The sequence below is a fragment of the Oncorhynchus tshawytscha genome, linkage group LG26 (assembly GCF_018296145.1).
Source record: "Oncorhynchus tshawytscha isolate Ot180627B linkage group LG26, Otsh_v2.0, whole genome shotgun sequence".
Classification (NCBI taxonomy): Eukaryota; Metazoa; Chordata; class Actinopteri; order Salmoniformes; family Salmonidae; genus Oncorhynchus; species Oncorhynchus tshawytscha.
This window is the reverse complement of record NC_056454.1, coordinates 39,902,129-39,912,920: the sequence shown is the minus strand read 5'-3', so window position 1 is coordinate 39,912,920 and position 10,792 is coordinate 39,902,129.

Genomic DNA, 10,792 nt, shown 5'->3' with positions numbered 1-10,792 from the left:
CGTCAATTAACCAATGATATGTCACTGTGTGGGACTGACCGTCAATTAACCAATGATATGTCACCGTGTGGGACTGACCGTCAATTAACCAATGATATGTCACCGTGTGGGACTGACCGATCAATTAACCAATGATATGTCACCGTGTGGGACTGACCGTCAATTAACCAATGATATGTCACCGTGTGGGACTGACTGTCAATTAACCAATGATATGTCACTGTGTGGGACTGACCGTCAATTAACCAATGATATGTCACCGTGTGGGACTGACCGTCAATTAACCAATGATATGTCACCGTGTGGGACTGACCGTCAATTAACCAATGATATGTCACCGTGTGGGACTGACCGTCAATTAACCAATGATATGTCACCGTGTGGGACTGACCGTCAATTAACCTTGTCGGAGTGGACGCCCTGATTCTAGTTTGAGCTAGGCAAGCTACTGCATGGGAAGGTCTCCCACTCAGAAGTAGGAGGTAGGGCGGGGGTAGGTTGACCTCAGGTCTCCCCACTAGAGGCCTTAGCTAGGGGAAGCGGGGAAGCTATCATATAGCGCACCTTTAACTTTGTACAGTATTAATGCGATTAGTAAAATGAGTCACACTATGAAGTGCTACCAAATAAACCACAATTCATTCATAATGGAATTGAATTGAATTGAATTCACTGTGAATGTATAGTTTCACAGACATTGTTGCATTTTTTTCTGGTTTGTGCGAAATCGTTAAGAATAATATAAAACCAGTCTGCACACCACCAAGGTGAATTGGTTTGGTCCGGACTCTTGGTTGACAGTGTTGGGTAATGTATCATGCTCGAGTGCCAAATATACACATTTCTTTCTATTTGTCTTTGTAACTTATTTTTGATGCGAGTCTTATTTGCAGTCTTGACACAAACCTTGACATCAAATAAGGGATCATAGCTTTCACCTGGTCAGTCTGTCATGGAAAGAGCAGGTGTCCTTAATGTTTTGTACACACAAACACACATTTTTATATATATATATATATATATTTATATATATATATATATATATATATATATATATATATATAACAAAAATATAAACGCAACATATAGTGTTGGTCCCATGTTTCATGAGCTGAAATAAAAGATCCCAGAAATGTTCCATACACGCAATAAGCTTATCTAAAATGTTGTGCACAAATTTGTTTACATCCCTGTTAGTGAGCATTTCGCCTTTGCTAAGATAATCCGTCCAACTGCCAGGTGTGGCATATCAAGAAGCTGATTAAACAGCATGATCATTACACAAGTGCACCTTGTGCTGGGGACAATAAAAGGCCACTAAAATGTGCATGTGTCACACAACACAATGCCAGATGTCTCAAGTTGAGGGAGCATGCAATTGGCATGCTGACTGCAGAAATGTCCACCAAATCTGTTGCCGGAGAAGTAAATGTTAATTTCTCTACCATAAGCCATCTTCAACGTTGTTTGAAGGGCCCTGCAAATAATGAAATAAGCTAATTGCCCATATCAGGCTGGCAAATAATGAAATACTGTTTGAAGGAGTTCGCTGGCAAGCTTGTAAAGTGGCAAATTAAAGTAACTTTTTTTCTGCTAGCTATCTTACAAACCTACTCAAATTCTAATAACGTTTCAACTTTAGCTAACTATATAACTTTGACGTCACATATTTTAATTGAATAATCAACTTTGCTTGCTGTTATGTTTGTTCCTTATATAATGACAACGTAGGTTGAACTACTTTTAATGAACATATACTTCAGCTAGAAAACTCCATGTTTAGCCATGCAAAGCGTTCTTTAACCATTCGCATAGCCCGCATAGCCTGCTGGGTAACGTAGTCTAAATCTTATTAACACAACATCTTCTTTCCTTTAAAAGAAAACTACATTTCTATGTTATTACACGTCACATCACATTTGTTTACTCAACCTGCAAAACATGCAATTTTCAATAACACACATTTCTTTCCCCAAATGTTTTTCCTTAAAAAAAAGTTTTTTTTCAACTAAATATAGTCTGTCCAACAATACTCTATTGTGGCTCTATTTCTTTTCACATTAACAAAACATTCAGTCCAGGTGCCCCTTTTTGTATTTATATATATTTGCTACACTGCCGATTTTGCAGGTTTTCCTACTTACAAAGCATGTAGGTCTGTCATTCAACTGTGAGAGACGGAATCTAAAACAAAAATCCAGAAAATCACATTGTATGATTTTTAAGTAATTAATTTGCATTTTATTGCATGACATAAGAATTTGATACATCAGAAAAGCAGATCTTAATATTTGGTACAGAAACATTTGTTTGCAATTACAGAGATCATACATTTCCTGTAGTTCTTGACCAGGTTTGCATACACTGCAGCAGGGATTTTGGCCCACTCCTCCATACAGACCTTCTCCAGATCCTTCAAGTTTCAGGGCTGTTGCTGGGCAATACGGACTTTCAGCTCCCTCCAAAGATTTTCTATTGGGTTCAGGTCTGGAGACTGGCTAGGCCACTCCAGGACCTTGAGATGCATCTTACGGAGCCACTCCTTAGTTGCCCTGGCTGTGTGTTTCGGGTCGTTGTCATGCTGGAAGACCCAGCCACGACCCATCTTCAATGCTCTTACTGAGGGAAGGAGGTTGTTTGCCAAGATCTCGCAATACATGGCCCCATCCATCCTCCACTCAATACGGTGCAATCGTCCTGTCCCCTTTGCAGAAAAGCATCCCCAAAGAATGATGTTTCCACCTCCATGCTTCACGGTTGGGATGGTGTTCTTGGGGTTGTACTCATCCTTCTTCTTCCTCCAAACACGGCGAGTGGAGTTTAGACCAAAAAGCTATATTTTTGTCTCATCAGACCACATGACCTCCTACCATTCCTCCTCTGGATCATCCAGATGGTCATTGGCAAACTTCAGACGGGCCTGGACATGCACTGGATTGAGCAGGGGACCTTGCGTGCGCTGCAGGATTTTAATCCATGATATCGTAGTGTGTTACTAATGGTTTTCTTTGAGACTGTGGTCCCAGCTCTCTTCAGGTCATTGACCAGGTCCTGCCGTGTAGTTCTGGGCTGATCCCTCACCTTCCCCACGAGGTGAGATCTTGCATGGAGCCCCAGACCGAGGGTGATTGACCGTCATCTTGAACTTCTTCCATTTTCTAATAATTGCACCAACAGTTGTTGCCTTCTCACCAAGCTGCTTGCCTATTGTCCTGTAGCCTTCCCAGCCTTGTGCAGGTCTACATTTTTCCCTGATGTCCTTACACAGCTCTCTGGTCTTGGCCATTGTGGAGAGGTTGGAGTCTGTTTGATTGAGTGTGTGGACAACTGTCTTTTATACGGGTAACGAGTTCAAACAGGTGCAGTTAATCCAGGTAATGAGTGGAGAACAGGGGGGCTTCTTAAAGAAAAACTAACAGGTCTGTGAGAGCCGGAATTCTTACTGGTTGGTAGTTGATCAAATACTTATGTCATGCAATAAAATGCAAATCAATTACTTAAAAATCATACAATGTGATTTTCTGGATTTTTTTAGATTCCGTCTCTCACAGTTGAAGTGTATCTATGATAAGACATTACAGACCTCTACATGCTTTGTTAGTAGGAAAACCTGCAAAATTGGCAGTGTATCAAATACTTGTTCTCCCCACTGTATATATTTAGCAATTCTCAATAAGCCTTTCAGGGGCTCAGACAGAGCTTTTGGTCGTTCTGCTGAAGTGCTTCCTGAAACAGTTGGACAGCGTTCATTGTCAGTCAGGGTGTTCTGACTGAATTGTCCATTTCTAAAGGCATTTGATGCTTCAGCAGTATCCTCTTGATGATCCTCAGTCCCTTGAGTGAATGGCTGAAGCCTTAGATCCACTCTGTTTCGTCTCAGTTGTGATCCATGCTCCGTTTGGATCTCATAGGATCGCGGTGCAACTTCTCTCTGCACACACCCTTGCTGCATCCAGGTTCCTGTAGTGATGTCTCGGAGTCGTACATGATCTCCAGGTTTCAGTTCAGGTAAGTGTCTTGCACTTTTTTCATGTTGCTATTTTTGTTGGACTTGCTAACACCTCTGGGTGTTAGCAAGTCCTCATGGATGGGTAGGTTGGTTCTGATGTGACGTCCCATCAACATCTGTGCAGGTGAAAGTCCGTTCTGCCGCGGTGCGCTGCGGTAGATCAGATTTTTTAGGAAATCCTCCTTTCCATCGTGTGCCTTTTTCACCAGACCTTTGACAATTTTGACTGAACTCTCTGCTAAGCCGTTGGACCTTGGGTATTTGGGGCTGGAGGTGTTGTGTCGGAATCCCCAGTCGTCAGTGATCGATCGGAATTCGGAACTTGAGAACTGCGGGCCATTGTCCGAGTACAGTTCAGACGCAACCCCATGTCTTGCAAATACAGGTAGGTGACTACAGCTTTGCTGGAGGTAGTTGGCAGTGTTGCTACTTCAGGGTAGTTTGAGTGGTAGTCAGTAACAACAATGTGACTTTTGCCATTGCAGTCAAAAAGGTCAACTCCAACTTTGTAGTAGGGTCTGTTGGGTACTGGTTGAGGCATTAGCGGCTCTGCTTGCTGCTTTGGCCTGTAGGTCAAACACAGTTCACATGAAGCAGTGGTCTGGCTGATTTCCTGGTTCATTCTTAGCCAGTACATTACTTATCGTGCTCGTCGTTTGCATTTTTCCTCACCCAAGTGGCCCTTGTGTATTTTATGTAGCATTTCTTTGCATAGTGTCATGGGAATGACAATCTTGTTGGCTTTGAACACTGTGTCATCCACAACGGTCAGCTCTGCTCTGTATATCCAGTAATCCTGTATTCTCCTTGGACAGTTGTTTTTCTGTGCAGGCCATCCTATCAGTGTTGTTTCTTTCAACTCTGTCATTGTTTGGTCAGCTGCATTTTCTCTTTTGAACTGCTCCATTCTCTCAGAAGACACAGGAAGTGATGCTACGATCATGTCGATGTAGGCCTGAATCTCAGTGTTTTTCTGTGTGCCGAAGCTCTCCTTCTTGTCGACTGCTCCAGAAAGAGTGTCGGCGGCGAACATGAACTTTCCCGGGGTATAGATCATCTTCACATCATACTTTTGCAGTCTGATCAACATTCTCTGGATTCTCATTGGACAATCATTCAGTGGCTTAGACATGATTGACATCAATGGTTTGTGGTCGGTTTCTACTTCAAAGTCTCGTCCGTAGATGTATTGGTGAAACCTTTCGCAAGCGTATGTGCTTGCCAGTAGTTCTTTATTTGTGCATAACTTGTCTCTGCGCCTGTCAAGGCTCTGGACGCATGAGCGACGGGTTGCCATGTGTTGTCATGCTGTTGCAGAAGAACTGCTCCCAGGCCAAACTGTGACACGTCTGCAGAAATCCTTGTGCTTTTCTCTGGATCATAGAACCTGAGCACTGGCTCTTCTGTGATTGTCTTCTTTAGGTTTTTGAAGCAGTTTTCCTGTTCATGTGACCATTCCCATTCATTTTTCTGTTCCAGAAGACATCTGAGTGGAGCGGACTATGCTGACAGTTGAGGTCTGAACTTTGCAAGGTAGGTGATCATGCCCATGAAGCGTCTCACATCGTCCTTGTTCTTCGGACATTCCATGTTGTTGATGGCTGATGTTTTCCTCGGGTCTGGTTTGACTCCGTCCTCAGAAAGTACATCTCCCACGAAGGTAAGTGTTTTCACACCAAACTCGGATTTGTCCTTGTTTAGTTTTAAGTTGACTTTCCGTGTCAGGTCCAGCACTTGTCTCACTCTCGCATCGTGTTCTTCTTTTGTGGACCCCCAGATGATGATGCCATCCATCATAGTCTCCACTCCTGGAATGTGCTCGAAGATCATGTGGATTGTCTTGTGGTAGACCTCTGGCACTGAGAGAATCCCATATGGTAGACAAAGAAATCTGTACCTGCCCTCAGGTGTGCTTGCCCTCAGGTGTGCTTGCATCATCTAGCTTCATTTGCCAGAATCCTGATGAGGCGTCAAGCTTACTGAACCACTTTGCTCCAGCAAACTGCGACATTATCTCTTCTCTGGTTGGCAACTTGAAATGCTCTCTCTTGATTGCTTTGTTGAGATCTCTCGGGTCTAGACATATCCTGAGATCGCCGTTCTTTTTCACCACAATAACCAGTGAGCTTACCCAGTCTGTAGGTTCATCCATTTTTGTGATGACGTTCATCTTTTCCATGCATCCGAGTTCCTCTTTGAGCTTTTTCCTCAGTGCAAATGGAATGTTTCTGCCTGCATACATACATGCACAACTGAGTAATTTTGTCATCAGTACATATTTTGTGTTCTCCTGGTAAACATCCAAGACCCTCAAACACATCCTCATACTCAGCCAGTAGTGATTCTTGGTCATTTTCAGTCTGTGATGTCACTACATACACTCTTTTCAACAAATTGAGCTTTTTACATGCAATGATTCCTAGAATAGGCTGTACACTCTTTTCCACAATCAGCAGCTGTGCTCTGAACCGTTTTCCTTTGTGCTGTAAAGTTACTATGCAGCTCCCTTTGACTGGTATGTTCTCCCCAGTATAACCAGTAACCTTCATTTTCACCGGGTGTATTTTGCTCTTCACCTTCAGTGTTTTGTAGTCATCCAACGACAACAGGTTTACCTGTGCTCCAGTATCAAGCTGGAATGGTATTATAGTTTCATTCCCCTTCAGTGTTTTGTAGTCATCCAGCGACAACAGGTTTACCTGTGCTCCAGTATCAAGCTTGAATGGTATTATAGCTTCATTTGCCAGAATCCTGATGAGGCGTCAAGCTTACTGAACCACTTTGCTCCAGCAAACTGCGACATTATCTCTTCTCTGGTTGGCAACTTGAAATGCTCTCTCTTGATTGCTTTGTTGAGATCTCTCGGGTCTAGACATATCCTGAGATCGCCGTTCTTCTTCACCACAATAACCAGTGAGCTTACCCAGTCTGTAGGTTCATCCATTTTTGTGATGACATCTAGAAATGGAACTTTTCTGCATGCATGCACAACTGAGTAATTTTGTCATCAGTGCATATTTTGTGTTCTCCTGGTAAACATCCAAGACCCTCAAACACATCCTCATACTCAGCCAGTAGTGATTCTTGGTCATTTTCAGTCTGTGATGTCACTACATACACTCTTTTCAACAAATTGAGCTTTTTACATGCATTGATCCCTAGAATAAGCTGTACACTCTTTTCCACAATCAGCAGCTGTGTTCTGAACCGTTTTCCTTTGTGCTGTAAAGTTACTATGCAGCTACCTTTGACTGGTACGTTCTCCCCAGTATAACCAGTAACCTTCATTTTCACCGGGTGTATTTTACTCTTCACCTTCAGTGTTTTGTAGTCATCCAGCGACAACAGGTTTACCTGTGCTCCAGTATCAAGCTGGAATGGTATTATAGTTTCATTCACCTTCAATGGCACAATCCATTCAGCATTTACTGCATATTTCCACAGAATCAACAAAGAATTCCTCCATCTCCTCGACTGTGTGAACCTTTTTCTTTGTAGCCTCAGCTTTGCAGCATTTTGAGTAATGATTATTTTTCCCACAGTTGTTACATGATTTGCCATGTGCAGGGCAGTTTTTGGGCTTGTGGATAAATCCACATTTTCCACATGTAGTGTTTTGATTTCTCTCTTTTGCTTGTTTTTGTTTTGTAAGGCCTTGTGTGTATTGCTCCTCTCTTGTTATTGCACTGACGTCTCATCCCTGCACAGCTCTTTAGCTTGTGCTCTGCTGGTTTCAGCTGCTCGACACATATTCACTGCTTTATCCAAAGTTTAATCTTGCTCACGCAGCAATCTCTCCTTGAGTCCATTATCAAGTATGCCACAGACTATCCTTTCTTTCACTAGTGAGTCTTTCAGCTTTTCAAATTCACACATTTTGTCCAGTGTGTTCAGCTCAGCCAAATACGGGTTAAAACTGACTCCCTATTTCTGATCATGAGAGAAAACCTTGTATCTCTCAAACGTGACGTTCTGGCTTGGTACAAAGTACTCCTCAAATGTAGCCATTAGCACAGTCAATGTGAAGTTTGCCTCGTCTTGCTGGAAGCTATTGTAAATGTCCAATGCGTCCTCTCCAATAACATGCAGAACAATGGAAGCTTTCAATTTGCCATCATCTTCCCCTGCACCACTGGCTGCTAGGTAGATATTGAATCTCTGCTTGAAACGTTTCCAATTGTCAGCTAAATTGCCTGTTAACTAAGTAGGAGGACTAAGCCTATCCATGAAGGAGAACAGGAACAGTGTCAATTTCTCTTACTTCAGTATGTTGCTCATCAACTTGCTCGTCAACAGATTCCAATGCAGCCTTGCTCTCGCTGCTGTCACTCTCGCTGCTGCGGCTCGTTGTCCTCGCTCTTGCAAGCTAGCATCTTCGACTTCTCACGTCACTTGACTTGTGGTAGAATGTTCAATTTTCATTGAGGAAATTTGCAGAGTTACTCTTTTCTTATCTCTGTGTCGTCATAGCGACTACCAGTCTGACACCATGTTATGTTTGTTCCTTATATGATGACAAACCGGGGCGTAGGTTTAACTACTTTTAATGAACATATACTTTAGCTAGAAAACTCCGTGTTTAGCCATGCAAGGCGTTCTTTAACCATCCGCATAGCCTGCTGGGTAACGTAGTCTAAATGTTATTAACACATAACAACACACTTGCCTTAACTCTTGTAACTACCCATCCCGGATCCGGGAGCGTTGTCATCAACTGACACTAATTAGCATAACCCAACGGACATAAATATTACTAGAAAATATTCATATTCATGAAATCACAAGTGAAATATATTGAAACACAGCTTAGCCTTTTGTTAATCACCCTGTCATCTCAAATTTGGAAAATATGCTTTACAGCCAAAGCAAGACAAGCATTTGTGTAAGTTTATCGATAGCATTATGCCTAGCTAGAAGCAGGCAACCTGGTCACGAAAATCAGAAAAGCAATTCAATTAAATAGTTTACCTTTGATGAGCTTCGGATGTTTTCACTCACAAGACTCCCAGTTAGATAGCAAATGTTCCTTTTTTCCAAAAATATTATTTTTGTAGCCGAAATAACTCCGTTAGTTCTTCACGTTTGGCTCAGAATTCGACCGGAAATTGCGATCACGACAACGCCGAAAAATATTCCAAATTAGCTCCATAAAATCGACAGAAACATGGCAAACGTTGTTTATAATCAATCCTCAAGGTGTTTTTCAAATATCTATTCGATAATATATCAACCGGGACAGGTGCCTTCTTAGTAGGAAAGAGAGAAACAATGGCCGCATTTGTCCCTTATGCACAAAACACTCTGAGAGACTCCAGCTGACCACTGATGCAATGTTGACGTTCAGGCTAATTTTTCAAAATAAACGCCTGAAACTATGTAGTGTGACACTAGACACATTAGGGAAGCCATAGAAAAAGGAATCTGGTTGATATCTCATGAACTTCTCAATAGGGACGCATAGGAACGCAGAGCTTTCTAAATAAGAGTCCCTTCCTGATTGGATTTTTTCTCAGGCTTTCGCCTGCAATATCAGTTCTGTTATACTAACAGACAATATTTTTACAGTTTTGGAAACTTTAGAGTGTTTTCTATCTTAAGCTGTCAATTATATGCATATTCTAGCACCTTGTCCTGACAAAATATCTTGTTTACTTTGGGAACGTTATTTTTCCAAAAATGAAAATAGTGCCCCCTAGTTTCAAGAGGTTTTAATATATTGAAAAATAGCGTGCTTACTGGTAGGCTAAATTACTTGCAAGTTGGTCAACCACCATCCTCTTGTGTCATGCTGAAATGGTAGTTGTATTTTGAATCGGAATAGCAGTTACATTTTTAATTGACCCAAATGGCTCCTCCTTTTTATGTAAGAGCTTTTATTAAACACATTATTTTCCTTTAGCTTCTAGGTAGCATCTAGTTTGCAACAGCACAGGTTTGTACAAACCTTGCTGTTTGCCACTCAGACCCTAGTAACAATGTTGCAAAATATGAATTTGTAAAACACATTATTACCTTACCAATAAATACGTAATTTAGCGGTAAAAATGAATGACTATTTAATGTGGCATGAACACAACCAGTCGTGATGCCATCTGATGGTCAAACAAATCACTTATTTCTGAAAAAGGTGGGTAAACTGCATTTACAGTTTTCATGGACACAAATGCAAATAATGTAGATATATTGAATGCTTCTCACCGAAAGAGTCAACTATAGGCTGGAATGGATGCGCATTGGTGTCGAGCTGTAGGCTAGTTGTCTAGTGATATTGGCGACCTTCAGCTGATCCAGGAGAGAAAACAAAAGGTCTCCTTCTTGTGGACACGGAGAACACAAACACACGCAGGAACCTGAAAAACAAAGCAATGAGCGCTCTAAACAGCTGATTGACAAAAGCAAACAAAATAAATAAAGGCCTCCGAGGAGGAGCTTGCCCATAGGCCTATAGAATCCCCCCCAAAATAATTATAATAGGGTAGGCTAGCCTTATATTTTTGATCAAAATATAGAGGGGGCTCATTGTCAAGGTTGTTGACCCAATAATCAATTGGATAAGTAACTCAAAATAACTCAATATGCCAAGGTAGTGCACAAAAATAATAATGAATAATTTTAGGATGGTACTCAGGCTATAAGAAAATAAGAACAACTTGGCCCAGAAGATGGCAGGATTTCACTTATCAAACTTTAGGCTACTAGCAGAAAGGCGGTCTCTCTGGAGAACCGTTCCATTGAAAACTATCAGAAATGTACATCTCCAGGCTGCTATTCAATCAAAGCCAC